An 18,414-nucleotide genomic window follows, 5' to 3' on the forward strand; every position below is an offset into this window, starting at 1 on the left:
CCGGGTAGCTGCTGGGGAGACTGGACTATCCTGTGGTTCAGTGGGGCGGAAAAGTGGGTGTAGGGTGTGTACGGAGGCTAATTCTTAGGCTCCCAATTAGGTAAGGCAACAGGAGGGGATCAGAGTGGAATCATGGGGAAAAACATTATTCCTTGTCTCTTGTTGGAATGCATAAGAAGTGTGGCCCCTTGGGAGGAAATGGAGTGTCTGTGCAAGCCATGTACCTCCTCAGAGCGAAGGGTGTTTTCCTCCGCCGCGCACCATTTGCGCATTGGTGGAGTGGTAGGAGGATGCCAGTGTAAGTGTGCGCTTGGTGAGGAGTGACAGTTCTGCAAATTGGGTGTGTACTTTTTGTGTCTAAACAAACCTAAGGAGCATGCCTCCCATAAGTAGATGTCTGGCAGTTCTGTGACCTTGCGCAAGACGATGTGTGCTCAGTGCCAATAGCTGTGTATCCTTGGGCAGGATCACAGCATGTGCCTGAGGTCAGCGTCGGAAGCGCAGCAACATGGGCAGCCATAGTGCACCTTGGGGAAATAGCCATTCAATTGTGATGGGGTCAGGTAGGCCCTTTGAAGGATGAAGAATTGAATATTCTTAAACCAAGAGGTGCAGGAGACCTGTAGGGGGGAAATCCAGAGCTGAGTTCCATTCCCTATTGTGTGCACCCTTCCTAAGTCACCTCCCATTTCTGACGGAACGCTGCTAGAGGGTCGACTGACAGGTCGCGGATGGCTTTATAGAGCCAGGTAGTGAGGTGGTGTCTGTCACCCATGGAAAGGATGGATTGTAAAACGGAGTGGATATTGGGTTCTTCTGTCACTTTATCTCAAAGGTGTGACAAGTATGATGGAGCTGCTTGCGTGACAAAAATTTACCTGAAGGGAGGCTGTGCTCTTCCACCAGCTGGTCAAATGGGAGAAGATGTCAGTCAGAGAAAAGATCGTCAGATGTGAGTATTGAGCATTGCCTCCAGGCTTTCAGTTCACTGGTATTATAGAATACTGGGTCTCGAGGTAAGGTTGGGGTATACATTGGGTAGCCTTGGGAGAGGTGATGTATCCTGGCCATGCACATCCAAGCTACTACTACTTGCAAAGGCCATGGAGAGGGAGGTAGTGCTCTTGGGAGTAGGAAGCCGCAAATTGTTGATGCAGCTAGAAGTCTCTGTTTGGTGCAGGTTCTCCTAGATATCACCCTGCGGTCCACCGGTATAGCCATCTGAGTTGGGCTGCTGGATAATATACCTCGAATGAGGGAGCACTAAACCTCCCCCGTCCAGGGTGAGCTGCAACTTTACGAGAACAACCAGCGTAGATTGAGGCCCCAGATAAGGGTGCAAAGAAGGAGCACAGTGGAACTACTGGTATAATCGTTCAGTAGTACAGAAGGCAAGGCAGGATTATCATTTTCGCCAGGGCAGTCTTGCCTATGGGGATCAAAAACAGAGACTGCCAGTAGTGAAATTACGTCTGGATTACCACCAGGATTTTGCAAAGGTTCCCCTCATAAAGGTAGGCAGGAGTGTAATAGAGGTTGAGCGCTAGGTATTGGTTTGCCACACCATTGTAGGCAAATATTCCCTAGGTGTACCTCTCACGGTTCATGATCACAACAGGTTTTATACAGTTTTTCAAGCCTTACTCAAACATGGTTCAGGCGATGGAATTTCCCTTTCTTGCTCATATACAAAGCAGTAAGCGTCCAAAAGCTCCGACTACATGCAAAAAATTTACTAATAGATCAACATGCAAAGCTGTTAAGCTGCAGAGAGAAAACTCCCTGTTCATATGCAAACAATTCACAAAAATACATTTTGTGGTCGGTGGACATCTGTGCGACTAGTACATTTACAGAGTAAAGCCTTTAGTTTCTGCACGTAAGCATGTTTGCATATTTCCTTTCGAGGCAAGTATTTAGTTTCTGCACGTAAGCATGTTTGCATATTTCCTTTTGCTCAGCATCTCATCGCCTGGAATGTCCCTGGCAAGCAGCAAAGTATAGCAGAGAGAGAGAGACCAAATGGATGCTGTAAGACAAAATGGAAGTCAGCATAGGCTAACTTATCATTAAGGTTTTGTACCTTTCTACAGTCCCTCCGTTTAGCCTATGCTTACATCCATTGTCTCGGTGTATGTAGACGGGTGTGTGTATACTCAAAGCCGGCACATGGGGGGTGTGAGTTCGGGGATACAACTTCATAGGAGGACTGGGCCCGGGAGAGCATAGTACTATAGACGCTAGGGGCGTTGTCAGGTATATATACACAACAGCTGCTCCCGATGACGCTACATGCCCCACCCCTGTCTGCTAGTATGACGTCTAAGACAAGACGATTTTGCAAGGCAACTACTCTTGTCACTTGAACTTCCGCCGTTAAGTTGCCTAGTTCAACTGTGGTGTAGTTTATGACTGTCTCAACCACCCTTCTTAGTCGCTGTATCTTCCTGCTATTTACCACAGGGCCAATGAAAAAAAAGAACCCCAAATTGAAGTCAACATATTGTTGCAGCGATGTATCGGTCTGATCCACCTGCAGTTCACTTTTATCAAGTCGGTGTGTTTTATGGTAAGTTGGAGGTGCTAGGTAAACCGGTGGAAGGAGACAGGCAATATAACACCTGCCCGACCATCCCTTAGGGAGCCACACATATGCCTTATCTCCACAAACAAAATAGGTGTTCTGTGAGGCCACGAATGGTGGTGATTCAGTGCAGTTCAATGTCACTGTCTTGGAGCAGGTACTGTTCCAAACCGTAATTGGCCCTGTTCCTTGGACGCAAAATGGGGCTTTGTGGGCATACACCGGTATGGGGATTACCTCAGCCACCTTTCTCTCCTTAAAGGCTTGTTGTGAACGTATCTAGGACCCTAATTAAATATTCCCGATTTATGCCCTTATGTGGTTATAACAAATCATATCCTATAAAGGCATAAGAATCATATCCATATTTAGTCATAGCCAATGCAGTCCAAATACGGCAAGGCTACTTCCCTAGACTCCTAGAAAGTACAACGCGTTCTTTAAACAAACCAAACCTCCAGCTGCCCGGGAATTCCCCCTGCTTTTGTTTTGATTTGTCCTAGAACTTCTGAGAGTCCTGAAAGAATTGCCAGTTCTTAGTGACGTCTTATGTCCAACCTTACGTCAAACACGGCACCTTCTAGGTATAAATATACCAGCATTTGCCTTAAGCAACACACGGTGGTTTGGAGCAGAGCGGCTATCTACTTACCCGAAGCCCAGCTGATGCGAGTGCCGAAGGAAGCCGTCCCTCCAATTTGACGCACTGAGAGAGACGCGTTCTTTTCTCCTGCCGAGAAAATCCAGCTCCAGTGTTTCCAGTCACCCTTGCGGGTTGTTGGGAGATCGAGTCCTGAGAACGAGATACAAGACCTCCTTCATTCTAAAACCAAGGTACGAAGCTGATTAGATCCTTAAAGAATTCTTGATTCAGATTCTTGGCAAAACTAACTTAACTTAAACTGCAGCTCCCTTACTCCTTCCCACGTACTAGGCTTAGGTTAGGTACACCGGGGTAGGCGTATTTTAGAAGCACCAGTTGAGTACGTTTAGTCAACTTTTATCATTGTATGTAATTGTATATATTTTATCCGTTTTAAGTATCATATGGCTCAGAAACCATATCAATGCTTTTACAGTATTATTTCATAATACTCCTTTTACTGTACGCACTTTACTTTATGATAAGTATTGCAATTGTGGCAATTCATTTCTCTTGCATGAGAAAGAAGACTGCTCAATAAATAATACCTTTTATTTAAAACGCCCATCTCTCTATTTCTCTGCACTCTGGTGAAACTAAGCATGCACGATTGACTGAGTGAAATAGCTATCTATTGTTTTCACACGACTCTGGAGATATACTCCTTATTCTGGAGGGAGCAAAGTTGTCATGTTTATGCGGAAACGAATCCCTTCTTGTCTAATCAGGAAAGTTAACTCCTTCCTGTTCATTCGAGAAAGTTCCTAGTGACCTCTGAGCTAGCTGGCATACCTAATTAAGTCTAACATATTCAGTAGAGACCTAGTCGACCTCAGTCCTACGTCTAAACTGCCGTTTATGTTATTCCAATGCGCAGAGCCTATTGGGAATATAGGAACTACACTACAGGCTAACAACATAAAGGATTTATCATAGCCTGTAAATTCCTCTTTTTCCTCCATGGTACCAAATACCCTAACCCCGTCTGGCCAGCATAAATAATAAAGATGTTCCCTAAACTGGCTCTCCACTGTTTTGTCAGTATTTTTGATATAAGAAGCAATGTTGAACTCCTTCCACGCACTGCAGGACCCATTAAAGGAAAACAGTAGGGGAATAAGAGGTGCCCTTCGCATCGATTGAAGATGGCAGGAAACCACACACCCAGCACTTGGTGGTATTACATCCGAGATGGGTATTGTGTAAAACCTGAATGAATGCCTTATTCACATATTGCGAGCGGTGTCCTTGTTAATGGGGTGCAAGAGTTACGTACGGATTGTCTGGTACTGGTGTTGATGGCACTAGGGTATGTACATGGTATGTATTATGCAGGTACCAAGCAACTACACCTATTCTTATAATAGGGATGAAAAATAGTATCAACATAACAATAGTCCTTTTCCGCCCAAACCGCTTGGACGCTGTCTCCCCTTTCTCCTTCATCTTGCGTCGGTGGTGTAGTCTCTGATCACCTTGGTACCTACTACTTCAAGGACCACTTTGAGGATGTTTTCTCGATGTTTCTGCAGCTTTTGTTTGGTGTAAACTGTGCTGAGGGCACAGCAGGGTGGAAACAGCACTCCGTTCAAGCAAAGAGTCTCTATTCTGCTTAGGTAGGGGCTGCTAAGACACGAGAAGAAGAACGGATGGGAATTATGCAATTCAGGGTTGTCTAGAGTGATATGAATGTGTATTTCTGTAGGTGCCCATTTGGCTTTATAGTTTAAGGTTGCATCCATGGGCAGTGTTCAATTTTTCATATCATCCAGTAATTGAGATCGGGCAAATCCGGCCCCTGGTAGAAGCCGTTAGGTGAAAAGTGCGGAAATTGAAGTCGTGGCCCTAGGCAAATTGCTCTATGAAGCTTTTACGACAGTTCCTTGGCCACCAGGTAGTTTCCTTCGATTCAATCTCTAGTCCTGGGCAAAGTATGATTATTTCAACAGCGATAGCTGTGGCGTCTTTGTGCACCTTGAATCCTCTGATCCTGTCTATTCGATGTTTGGATATTCAAGTCAGTTGTTGGTTGGGGATGGAAATACTGGGCGTACACTGATATAGGACAGGACTGTTGATTCCTTCTGTTCTTCCGACGACCAACGCCGTACCCTTTTCACTAACTCTCTCCCTCCTCGAGTGTCTTCCGGTCTGTATCTAGTTTGCAAATAGCTTTTGGGAGCTGCTGCGATTTGCTAAAGTGTCTGTTGCTCCCCACGAATCTGCAAAGTCTCGTTCAGCATATGCAATGTCCGTCTATAGATCACACTCTTATTCGTGAGTGAGTCCCTAGCCGCGTATCGCTGGTGAGTACCTGTGCCCTTGGAACCATACAAGGCTTGTCCCTTTTCACTGTTTGCCACCACACACTCTCACATAAACTCTTTTGCCTAGCCCTCATCTGCATGTACCTGGCGCTTTCACCAGTGTGCACTTATCCCTTCTCACACGATTGCACAGAGCCACCCCAGCTACTCCGAAATACATGAAAGAACTGGAGACTGCTGGGACCACAGAACCACATCTCCATTGACAGCATGCAGCCTCTCTCTCGTGAGCACCCAACCCCACTCTCACACACGGATGTAGTGACTGCTTCTCTCTGTGCTCCTAACTTCCTGTCACATGTTGGCCATTGGTCCCTCCAATGCATGCTCCATCTAACCTGTATGCAACAGCACCCCCGTCCCACTTACACCCTGCTGAACTCACCCGTGTGCACCAAAGCCATCACTGGTGCACATGATTCATCACAGCGTCATTTCACCTGTGTACACATAGCCCCCCCTCCAATCACGTTTGCACCTTGCGCCCTTTCATGTCTACATCTAGCTTCCGTCCTGTTGGCATGGCCCCCTCTAGTTTTACTGTGATCTTGGCCTATGCAGCAGGCGTGGTTCAACAGCAGGAACAGCTCGGGTGAGCAGCTGGTTCATACCAGCCCAGCTGTGACAGGAAGGAACAGAGGTGAACCGCATGAGAGAGACCCGTGAGCGAGCCCTGCCTCGGGTCTGTCCATTGTGTATGGTTCATGCTATACAACACCGGGTGTGAGGTGCTGAAATGTGCGAGAAGTGCCTGTTGAACACTCCCCAGGAGCCCCGTCACAATACAAGGGGAAAGATGTTCACTAGGTGGGCGAGGTTGGTTCTCGTCACTGTCCCAAAAGCGTATACAAATACAATACAATACAAATCACAGAGCGGATCAGTGCAACATACATGAAACAAAGAATACATGACAACGTTAAAAAGTGTGCTGACTGCATTATCTTAGTGGAATCTCGTCTCCCCTCCCAAAAACCTTTGCATGGTGCCTGATGGGGAAACTGTGCCTGTCCTACAACATCGGCCCAGCCCCATTTCCTCAAACAGACAAACGTGAATGAGTGTCAGTGAAAAGTGAAGACACACAACCCATTGGGTACTTACTGTATAGGACAGCCGCATATCGCAGAACACCGATTCCCCCATGCCCCCCGCAGTCAGAGGCACTTCCCAGTCCTGGCTGGCTTCCCTGGCGGTCCCGGCAGCGCTCCCCCTGCACGCCCCACAGGCGCTACATTGGAACCCGAGGAATCAAAATCCTCTGCGTTCGGTCACGCGCACCGCCCCTCCGGCGAGAAGCTGCAAACTCAATAGGTTAATTCTCCTAAGTAATAAGTCTGCACAAGCCGGCAGCGGATCAAGGCTTAGACGCCGCCGGCTCCAATTGTGCCTGCAAGCCCTGACTGCGTTTCCAAGTGGCGAGGCGGGCTGATCCCAGGTGACGGCTGGTCACAAGCTAGAGATTTCCACCCTGTGTTTCATCTCATCATCTCAAGTCGCCGCAACTATGAGGCTGAAGATTTCTTGCACCCGCCTGTCACGCCCACCTGCCGGGCGCAGGCGCAATCAAGGCAAGGGTGCAAACTAGGCGAAGGCTGCACTATCTGCACACAGGATGGGAGAGATGAGTGGGCAGCTGAAGTCCCCTCTTACTTTTTCTGGGGTACTTGAGAATGAAAATGCTGCGGTGACCACGACACAACCGCACCTCTTAACCCATTAACAGCTTCCAAATTGCCCCAGCCCATGACTAGAGTCCAGTCTCGGTTTTTCTCAGAAACCTGGGACTTGTAGTCCTAGTTATCCTAGAAGAAATGCAAGCGCCACTGAAAGCAATCGCAAAAATATTGTAAAAAAAAAAAAACACGCCCACAAGTGGTGCGCGCACTCCACAGCGAACATGCGCTTTCAATTAACGCGCCCGCATCTGGGCACGATAATTGAAACCACATGGGCTTTGGTGCGCGCAACAGACAACAAGAGGCCATGGGCGGAGCAGTGCGCAAGCCTTTGGCGTATTGCGTGGTCTGTTTAAAAAAAAAAAACGCACTCAAAGCCCAATCACAGAAAACTAAAAACACACGCACGAGCGTGTACAATTCCAGGGTCCATTTCAGAACCCCGGACAAAAGGACTCTTGTTGCGCAAGCACTGCTGCGCAGTGCATCGCTAGGCGCGAAACCTAAAAATTTGTAATCTTTATCTAAATCAAAATAAGACCAAACGACAAAAATTCACAATACAGTAATAATAATATGACTTTCAGATGGTAGAAATGGTTCAGTTCAATGCAAATTGCAGATACAACACTTCACACAAAGTACCTTGGATGCGTCACGCAAACAAAAAAAACGGCCCACAGGGAAGGCGATGCGGTGGTTCCTTACACTCAGGGAAGTTGATGCGTTGGTTCCTTGCTCCGGGGGAAGTGGTGCATTGGTTCCTTACTGCTGTGCAGGGGAGGTGATGCACCAGTTCCTTACCAGAGAGGAGGTGATGTGTCGGTTTCTTACTGCGTGGGGAGGTGATGTGTATGTTTCTTACTGCATCCCCCAACAATGCCACAAAACTGGCGCCTCGATGCGATGCGTGGATTCTTCCAGCTCCCAGCGGAAAACAGTCTCTAGAGGTCCAAAACAACAGCAGGCACCTCTTTGCAGGTCAGAACTCCCAGCAAGGAAGTTCAGGGGAGCTGGTGGTGAAGTCTTTGTGCCCCTGACACTTCAGAACAGGAGGCAAGCACAGTTTCAAGCCCTTGCAGATCTTCCTCAAGCAGGGGACACAGCAAACGGCAAAGTCCTTTTCTCCTTTCCTTGGTAGCAAGTAGCCACTGCAGGCCAACCCCAGACAGCAAACGGCACAGGGGCAGTATTCCTCCTCAGCTTCTCCGGCTCTTCTCCTTGTCAAAGATTCCTCTTGATTTACCAGTGGTGATCTAATTGTCAGGGGTCTGGGCCTCTCTTTTTAGACACATAAATCCTTTGTTCTCTGAAGGCAGAGAGTGTCTGTACCCAGCCAAAATACGTTCTGTGGGGCACTTTGCAAGTGCACAACAGCCTCTATTGTCAGTGTGAGCCCTTCAGACACACCACAGGGGCGGAGCCATCATTGTGGAAGGCAGGCACAGCCGTATTTATGTGCTAGTGCTACTCCTTCCACCACTCCTAATGCAGACCAGGCCTATTCAGCCCAGCCCTGACTCATTAGGCTCTCTGGAGCTACTGCCCCTCTCCAGCCCTTGTCATCCAAAATCCAGACATGCAATACATAAACTTCGCAGAGGCACACTGGGTGGTTAAGCAAGAAAATACCTACTTTTTAAAAGTGGTATTTTCAAACACAGAATGTAAAAATCACCCTCACTAAAATATGTATTTTACCATTCTGAGTTCAGGCATACTAAACTTTATTTTTCTACCTCATTCCCAGGGGTGATTATGTTTATAATATGTTATAAACCAACTCTCCATTCTGTCCTATGGGAACAGGCAGCTTTGCAATAGTAAAAAACGAAATTGGCAGTAATTCACAATTGGGACATGCCACACACACAAGGGCATGTCCTGCCTTTCACAAACAATGCACCCTGCTCACAGGGGTACCTTGGGCCTATCTTAGGGGTGACTAATATGTAGAACAGGGAAGGTTTAGGGACTGGCAAGTGGGTGCACTTGCCAAGTCGGCATGGCAGTTACAAACTGTGTGCAGACTCTGCAGTGGCAGGTCTGAGTTACCTTTTCAGGGCTACTCATGTGGGTGACATAATCCCTGCTACAGGCCCACTAGTAGCATTTGATTTACATGCCCCACAAAGTGCACTGTACTAGGGCCTGGCGAGTAAATCAAATATGCCAATTATGGAAACACCAATCCATAACCACAATTTACAGGGAGAGCATATGCACTTTAGCACTGATCAGCAATGGTAAAGTGTGCAGTCATAAAACCACCACCAACAGGTCAGAAAAAAATACATGAGGAAGGCAAAAAGTCCTGGAATGACCCTGCAAACCAAGTCCAACATGCATGATAGCCCTGCGAAACGTGTGTGAGGTGTTAAGATCTGATATCACTTCTTGGGTTGTCACTTTCTGTGAGGTCATTGGTTGTGATGTCACTACCTGTGATGCCTCGCTAACCTTGTACTGTGATTTCACTTACATACTGCCTAAATGTATTAGTCCTCACGCTTCTTTTTGTATGGCTTGTGCCCTGATTGTATTATAGCATTTATATAGCGATTCATATCCTATTGCGAAGTGCCGAAGCACAGTATGTGATATGTTCTGAAAGCAAAGAGTACCGTGCTTCCCTTATGCTCTCCCCGTTGGCTGGGTGCCCCCTTGCCCCTCAGACGGGACTCCCTGGCACCGAAGTCCCGCGCTTTGCCCATGCAGTGAGTCACCACGGCCGTGTTTAGCCTCTGGTTGCTATACACACTTGTCTCCAGGAGGGGCTGCAGCTGTTCTGGCGGGAGTCCGATGCGGTCCCCGGCGGTGACTCACTGGCCCCGGACCCTGCAAGGAGGCTCTACATCCTGCGCCGCGCTCTCTTCGACCGTCAGCGAGCTCCGAGGCTGCAACAAGACTGGGCTGAGCTCCTCTGCAGGTCAGTGCTCCCTGTGACACCCGAAAACTAGCGGCCCTCATTCGGAATGCTCGACTTTACTGCACTCTCTTGAGTTAACAGAAAGCACCACTTCCTTGCTGTAACAATAGAAAATACTCTGTCGGCGCCGCGCATTTTATTATCAAGTAAACCAGCCGCGTAATATATGCCACGTTAACTCTCCTTGCTGCGCGCCATACCCACGCTTCTCAAACGCCTCAGGCTAAGCTCGTGTTCACGTGTCCACCTCTATGCAAATGTACGCCGCCTTCTGAGACTGGCCCTGCTGCGCCCACAGCCTGCACCTGCCGCTCCCTGTCACACACTCAAAGAATGTCGCTGTACTCCCAGGACAGCAAACCCATTCCCTTCACTCTAGTTGAACAAGAAGCTTTCTTGAGTTTGAGATAGTTTTTCTGTGCAGCGATGAGCTCGGAAGCACAGAGGATGGATGTATTAAAGACAAAGCGACACCTCCCTGCCGCAGGGCGGGCTTCAAGACACCGCGCTTCTTGCAGGATGTTTATATAATGTAAACAAAGACGGTTGTAACAAATCCGTTCCCATCTTTTGTAGCTCAGCAGAGCAGGTTTTATTTACACAGAAAGCTGTGCACTTTCGAGCTTTGCATGTTAAAGGACGGTGTTTACATACTAATGGATGTGTATGTTTGATGTACACATTCAGCTAAAAGCATTCTTGACTACTCTGGAATTGGTTAAAGGCGTTGGTCACAAAAAAAGTCATGTGTATTAGACTCGAACACTAGATTCCTGTTTGATATTTGAACATTATAGCGATGCGTGGCGAATGTAATGCATAACGTTTATAAAAACGTATACCAAAAGGACAATTTTCTGTGCGAACACAGCAAAAAAAATCTGACAACTTCATTCTAAGGAGCCAATTTGACGGCTCCTTAGTAACCAGACAACCTCAATTCAAACTCGCGTGCACTGGAATCCTCGTCAGGCAGCTGTGCAAGGCCTTCGTAGAATGCACATGCCATATTTCAGACACCACACACTTACCAGCCGAAATGTGCATGGCCAAGTGCTTTGTTCCCAAGTTTGGCACATGGTCGATATAAATTAATTTGTTATACGTGACTTGCACTGCAGTAGGGCGGAGGTTATTGCACTGTTCTAGAACGATGTTTGTAGTGATGGTTTACCAGATGAGCGGTGTTTCAGTTAGACAAATGGCTTGTGTTTCGGTCTACATGCTTAAAATACATCAGGAAATTTAACATCATTTGTAGAAGCCACGGAAGCCTGCCATGAACATTCCAGACTGGGGAATCATTTACAGGAAACAGTCTAAATCCGCAATACTCTGTAACAATCCACAAATATATGCTCACGTATTGCGAAACCCAACTCCTTGACACTCCCTGAAATATGAACCGGTGTACTTCAAAGTAAGGCGTCCTCAGATTTCAAGGCCATTTGTTTTTAGGAAATGAACTCTCACTCAATGTGCTCAACCCAAGTACTTTTTTATTTTTTTAAACAACTTCATTGGGATTTTGTAGATGGATAAAACCCAGAAGCAGCAGGTACAATTACTTTAATAGTCACAAATAAAGTATTCTTGACCAGTAATAACTACACTAATTAAGCAAAGATTACAATAAATCTTGGAAGTGTGCAATCACAGCGCTAAATATAGGGTGGGTTCTGGTCTGATTTGCTCTATTGAATGAGAAATAGTAAGAGTTCTTGTGTGCAAACGTTTCAGGACAGACACCACAAGAATGCCCCACTGCTAGATTCTTGGAGAGGCTGTTGGGAATTTGCCCCGTCTGACGGGTCACTCTAGATTTTTTTGCTTAACCATATTCTTTCTGACTTCAGATCTCTGTGCACTTTACCACTGCTGAGCAGCAACAACATGTTCATGCTCCATCCTCATTTCAACATGGTAAAATTGACATACACCTGCTACTTTTGTTTAATTTGTCTGTAAGTTCTTAGTATATGGTACCAAGGGTACCCAGGGCCTGCAAATTAAAGGCTACTGGTGGATTGTAGCACCCATTATGCGATCCACTGGAATTGCACTTTAAAGCTTGTAAAGTAGGCCTACCAATGTAGACTGGCTGAGCAGTTTTAAACTACAAATTCCACCTACTAAAATAGCTTCAATCTGACAGACCTAAACCTTTCTTCTAAATATCAACAAGCTACCCCTAAGCAGGCCTTAAACGCCTTAGTGCCCTTAGGTGGGGTACATGATAATTTAAACCAGTACATGTAAAAGGTTAAAGATACAAAAGCTGTTTGTTCTAAAAGCTATTTTCACTATAGCAGGGTTAGCTGTTCCATAGGAAAGCTTAGGTATACATTATGAAGTTTAATAAATGTTATTTCCAGCTAGGAATCTGCTACAGTTTTTTTTTTTACTTTAGATGTGTACAGGTGAAGTCGTATTTGTAATAAATATTTTGGAAATGGACTTTTAGAAAAGTTAGCTTTTCTCTGCCTGAAGTCCCTGGAAACTAGGGGCCAGATGTATCAAAGGGTTTTATCCATTCTGTGCCTATGGGAAAAGGTGTTCATACATATGGGCCTAAATCTGCATTTTGCTGTCCCTCCTCCGTCAGCCAGTATTAGCATTTCAGTGCGTGGATGAAGTGTGAACTTGCTCCCAGGACAGGGCAAAAGGCCTTGTATGTGAGAAGGTGCTGTGCCCTTGACAAGATAGTTTGTGGGCTTGGCCCAAGGACTTAAGTATCTTCAAAGAGGCTGCCATATCCCAAGCACCTAGGCCTGCACCCTTCTTTTGTTCCATTGCCAGACTGGCCTCCATCACAAGTAGGCCTCTTGTTGATATCAGAGTCTGATCCTGCTGGAGTGTCAAAGTCTGTTTGACAGGTATGCTGGGTTTACAACTACCATTTGTGGGACACGTCAAAAGAGGAAAAAAACGAATGCCAAAACAATTTGGATGTATCCGCCATCTGGTTGCAGAAAACCCAACTTTATTCTACCAGACATCTGTCTCTAGGAGTTTGTGGGTACAGGAACTGATTCAAACTGAATCTTGGTTTTAGATGAGGAATGGCACTAGGGTTACCATAGTACCCTCCCCATACTCACACCCACCCCCAAAGCCCAAGTTTAGTGTGGCAAAAGCTTTTTCTATGGCAGATTGGGACTTAAAGTGGGAAGATAAAATATTTGACCAGGACGAACCTGGATAGTTTATCCGACCCGTGGTCCTTCATGGTCCGCATCAAATTGTGCCAAGGGCCTGTTCTACCGCGAGCATTGACTATCATTGGCACTTTGTGCTTCTTGGCACTATTTCAACTTAAAATGTAAAAAACTAATATTTTCGGTTCCCCAATTTGGATTCTTTTTTTTTTGGTCATTTTGTTTACTAAGTTTTACTGTGCTCTAGTAGTGCATACATACATTACACATTGCTTCTAAGTTAATCTTGTCTGCTGTGTGCCATTGCTATCAGGGGGTTGAGCTCGGGTTCATTTAGTGACTTTAGTGGTTCACCCTGACAAGGATTGTGAATATTACTTTAGGTGGGTACTTACTCTCTCAACTTCCCAATTACCCAGTTTCTTACATTGTTGCTAGTGGTGGGATACAGGACTTGTGTTTTGCAGTACCATACAACTGTTATAATCTGGCATCAAAATCGATTTTTACATTTTCCTATTTTTAATTGACCATTTTTTGATTTTTCATAAATTTCATCCTATGCCGCATGTTTTGCACCTGTAATTTTCACAAGAATGGAGATGGACCTTAGCAAGATTGTGAGGTTCACCATAGCAGAGGTGAAAAGGTTATGTAAAGGAGGCAGGGCCGTCACAATAGCCAGACCTTGTGCCCAACCCATACAGTCGAGCACAGCTGACTTTTTGACCCCACAATATGAAAGGTGTTATTTTAAGTAAGGCAGGCTCACTGAGATTGTTAAAGGGTCACAATACCAACATATAAAAAGTGGTCCAATTGGCTTATCAATGGGTCAGCATATCCTGATATATAAAGCAGAACTAGTGTCTTTGTCAAAAAATCACCAATAACTATAATCAATTGTATTTTTAATACATTTACACATTTTTATGTGTAATAAAATAGTTCTAATAAAGTCTTGCTAAAAATAAATCTGTCTTTCGGTCCTTCTTTTAACATTTTTCAGGCAACAAAATGCAGCCATAGAAATAACCATTTTGGCATTTTTTTGTTGTTTAACATAGTATGCCCACCTGGGGCACCCCACAGCATTTTTTTGGAGGGAGGGTTGCAGGGGGAGCAAAAGGGGCCCTGCGGCCCACTGCTACTGGCCACATGAATCATGCAGGAGCTGCTAACATGTTTTGGCTTATTTTTAATACAAAACGTTTTTTTAACCTGAATTTCTTTAAAATTGATCAATTGAGTGACACCAAATCGCAAAAAGTACGCTTTCTGGACCAAGGACTTGTTTTCTCTGAATTTGGTGTAATTCCGTTATGCTGTTTTGGCTGTAGCTGTATCCAATTTATCTATGGAAAAATGAATTTAGAAAACATGTTTTGGGAGCCTCTCCTTTTTCCCAGCTCCAGCTTGATGGACATCTCCGATGTTCCGTGGGTGGGCTCCCCGGGACATAGCAAGAGCTGTTCCTGGGGAATGAGGTCTCAACCGGCCATTAATGGCTCCAGAAGGTCCCGCTTTAAAGCACATCTAGGGGTCTCTGGGCCGAAAGTGGGTAAGCTGCCCCACCCCCTTATAAATCCTGGCCAGGGGATAATATATATATAATTATCACCTATTTGCGATTGCCAGTAGGTATTTAGAGTTCAGACCTAGTTTTCCTAATAACTCTGGTTACATTGGACATATCTTCATGACATTTTCAAAACTAGCTTGCCACTCACTTGTGCTGCTGTCTAGAAGGTTTTGAGGTGATACATCAAGTAGGTACTGAGAAAAAGTAAGGGGGCGGGGGGTTCCCAAAACGTCCCGATGCAATTACCCATAGGGATTTTAGATCCCACTACAGCCTGAGCCGCTGAACGTTATTACACCAAATTTGGCAGAATGCTAGAACTTGGTCCAGAATGAGTGCTTTTTGTAATTTGGTGTACATCCATTCAGTAGTTTTGGAGTTGTTAAAGAAAAAGGATTTAGGGATATTGAGAGACGCAGATCCACGCACCAAGAGCAATGCCTAGATTAGCTGGCTGCAACCCCAAGAGAAAAGATGACGACACTTGTGGTGATGGGTTACTAGCTCCCCAAATCCCCACTCTTGATTTTTAATATCAGGTAAATACCCAACATATGCATTTTGGTGATTACATTGGTTTTTAACCTTTCACTTTATCATAGGCCCCTACTTAGCTTTTAGAAGTGCCTCCCTGTCTCCAGTTGTAGGCCCGCTCTCTACCAAAAACAGTTTCTGGAGAGCAAGGACTGCCAATGATGAAGCATAACACGTGGTGTTTTGTGAGGCCAGTCTTTCAAATTTTTTTAGATTTCCAGCACCCCACTTAATCAAGTGTGGAGTGCTTGCCTTTGTGTATGGAATCAGAGCTGTATTCAGGGTAGCTTCTTTTGTGTGTGCAGAAAAGATGCAGCCACCATTTTGTCAATCGGGAGATGGTTCCGGTGGCGGTGTGGGGGGAGTAGAAAAAAGTTCTAGGAATAAAGTGTAAGTAGGATATAAGGGGTCAGTATAGAGGTATCCTGAACCAATGGGACTGAGGGAGGGGGTCTATGAGGGACCCCTCATGGGCAAGAAATTGTCTGGAAACCTATTTCTTGGGAGGGGGTGGGGGGTGCTCAAGGATACATGGAACCACTGCTGCACTTTGCTTGGCCTCCTCTGTGAACCTGTAGCGGATCAATATCTTAATTGTTTTTAAAATACACCCCCTCACAGTCCAACTAACCCACAATCCCACTTCCACAACCACTCACACACCTATTCACACATCCATGCAGCCACTCACTCACTCATACTCAGAACAACACTCACATACCCACACAGGCACTCACATCCACACACTTAACAACTCACACACTTACACACTAACACACCCATTCACTAACCCAGAAAACCACTTACACGCCCATACAGCCAGTCACACACCCACAAAGGCACTCCTATTTATTCACACATTTACACACCCACTCACACAATTACATGCCCACTCACACACTCACTCATAGATAAAGAAAGCCCCTCACACACCCACTGACAGACTCGCACAGCCAGGCACACACACGGACTGACACACCCACCACATACACAGGTTAAGGGACATTAAAGTTAGGAAATAGCATTAAAAACATAGAAATTCACTGAAAAAACCAAAGGTTACAGGGACAAAATAATTAGGAAATAGCATTAAAAACGTATATATTACATTTAAAAAACAAAGGTTACAGGGACATTATAGTTGGGTTCTGATTTTACAGACACAAAGCCATAGAAATTCAGCAGTTATAGTTATCTCAAGTAACTATAGTATGTGTCCTAAGATAACTATAACTCACGGCCCCACCATGCATGCACTGTTAATTACCCCACAAATTACATTACTCATGAAATCTTCTATGACATCATTGATAATATCACTGCAACATTTGCAGTGAAATTATTGATGGGAAAATTGTGCATGTCGGGGGAGCGAGTTAAAGTATGCTGTAGGGGGCGGAAGCACAATGGGAATTACACAGCAACGGACCAGTTGGTGAAGAGAGGTAGCTGACAGCCCCTTTAGGTAAGTATTTTGTACATATAGTTTTAGTAAAATCAAAAGGTCTTGGCTAACACTAGACCTAAAAAAAAAATCACAATTTGAGGTAATACCACAACATAACCTTTTTTTTGTTTGAATATTTTATTGCAGTTTCAGATTAACAACTGTACATCACCAGACATAAAATAGTGTTATCCGCGAAAACATCTTGTGCATCTAATATCTGTCCCTGGGCACCTTTACTGGGGCAAGCTACTAAGATCGCATCCCAGAAAGGCAAAATTGGGACCTAATACACACTGCGTGTCTCCTCTCTTCGAATCGCTTCCCTCTTGCAATCCGCCATTTTGACCGCTCCTTCCCCCATCTATACATGTCTGGTCAGTGGCAGATTTCCATCTCATCATAAATTGCCTTTGAGCAAGAATAAGGGCAATGCTTTTATTATGTAGGCCCAAGATGCATAACTGTGGGGAACAGTCAAAGCGTCTTTCAGTGTCCCAACAGATAACTTGCAACATCGCAGCCCAGTAGGGAGCCAGCACTGGGCAGGTCCATACCATGTGATAGAACTGCTTATCATCTGTGTGGCATTGGGGGCACGCCTGCGAAACTCCAGGGAACATGCCGCGAACACACCGAGCGGTGAGGTACTCCCAGTGCAAAAGCTAAAACTGGAGGAGTTTAAATCTTGCATTCCGAGACACTTTGGGGGTGAACACCATAGTTTTTCTCCAGGCCGAGCTACGGAACACGTGTCTGTGCCCCCTTTAGCAGACCCCTAAAGAGAATTGTGACCACCTTTGTTTTCCCCTTTATAGCGTAGGCATTCATGCGCCAGAAGTTCCGTAAAAACTCTTTCCCCAGCAAACTCTGAATCTACCCAGCAGAGCCCAGTGCAGCTAGAAGTGCCCCACCAGAATGTTCCACGTTTCTCTCAGGTCCAGGAAAGAGCTAGTTTCACCTCCTGCAAAAAGGTCACCCAATATTTTGAGTGCTGGCTCGGCCCACAAATGACTCCCAGATGCTGCCAGTACCTAGCAATCATCAAGGGGGATTCACAGGTATACAGAACCCTAGTGTGGGTTCTCTGTAACGCTCTCATCCACACACCGTGCGCTGTCCTAACCAACACATTCTCAGCATGCCCCATCGTGGTAGGGGCAGGTTTCAACAGAATCTGTGTCAAAAGAGCTTTGGCTGGCGTCCTGCACTTGCGGGGGTCTACCGTATCCCAGAGCACTGACCACCACTGAGCTACCCATTGTTACAGGGCAGCCAGATAGTACACTTCCTAGTCTGTAGCAGCCATTCCCTCCTCGTCCCCTGGCAACTGCAATTTTCACAGGCCAACCTTGCATCTCAAGGACCCCAATACAGCCTAAGAAGGATGCTATCCAATTGCCAAAAGAACTCTCTAGAGCAGTGGTTCCCAAACTCTTGACTCCTTAGGACCCCCATTGAGTAACCACTGGAAGCCGGGGACCCCCAAGCAATTTGTAGGATTTACATTTCAAACATTAAAACAATAATT

At 45.7% G+C, this 18,414-nt stretch overlaps 1 protein-coding gene across 4 annotated transcripts in view; it reads left to right on the top strand.

The window, feature by feature from the left end:
• RECQL (RecQ like helicase) overlaps positions 1 to 18,414 on the top strand; it is a 257,768-nt gene that overhangs the window by 56,870 nt on the left and 182,484 nt on the right. Inside the window, exon 1 of one of the 4 annotated variants that reach the window (XM_086920513.1) lies at positions 10,023 to 10,162. The exons of 2 other annotated variants lie outside the window; for them this stretch is intronic. The gene's annotated coding sequence lies outside the window, so the exon portion shown is untranslated. Of the gene's footprint in view, positions 1 to 10,022; positions 10,163 to 18,414 lie in introns of those variants that run through there. One more of the 4 variants, XM_086920498.1, reaches the window with a different exon arrangement.

The sequence above is a fragment of the Lissotriton vulgaris genome, chromosome 1_1 (assembly GCF_964263255.1).
Source record: "Lissotriton vulgaris chromosome 1_1, aLisVul1.2, whole genome shotgun sequence".
In the NCBI taxonomy this organism is placed as follows: Eukaryota; Metazoa; Chordata; class Amphibia; order Caudata; family Salamandridae; genus Lissotriton; species Lissotriton vulgaris.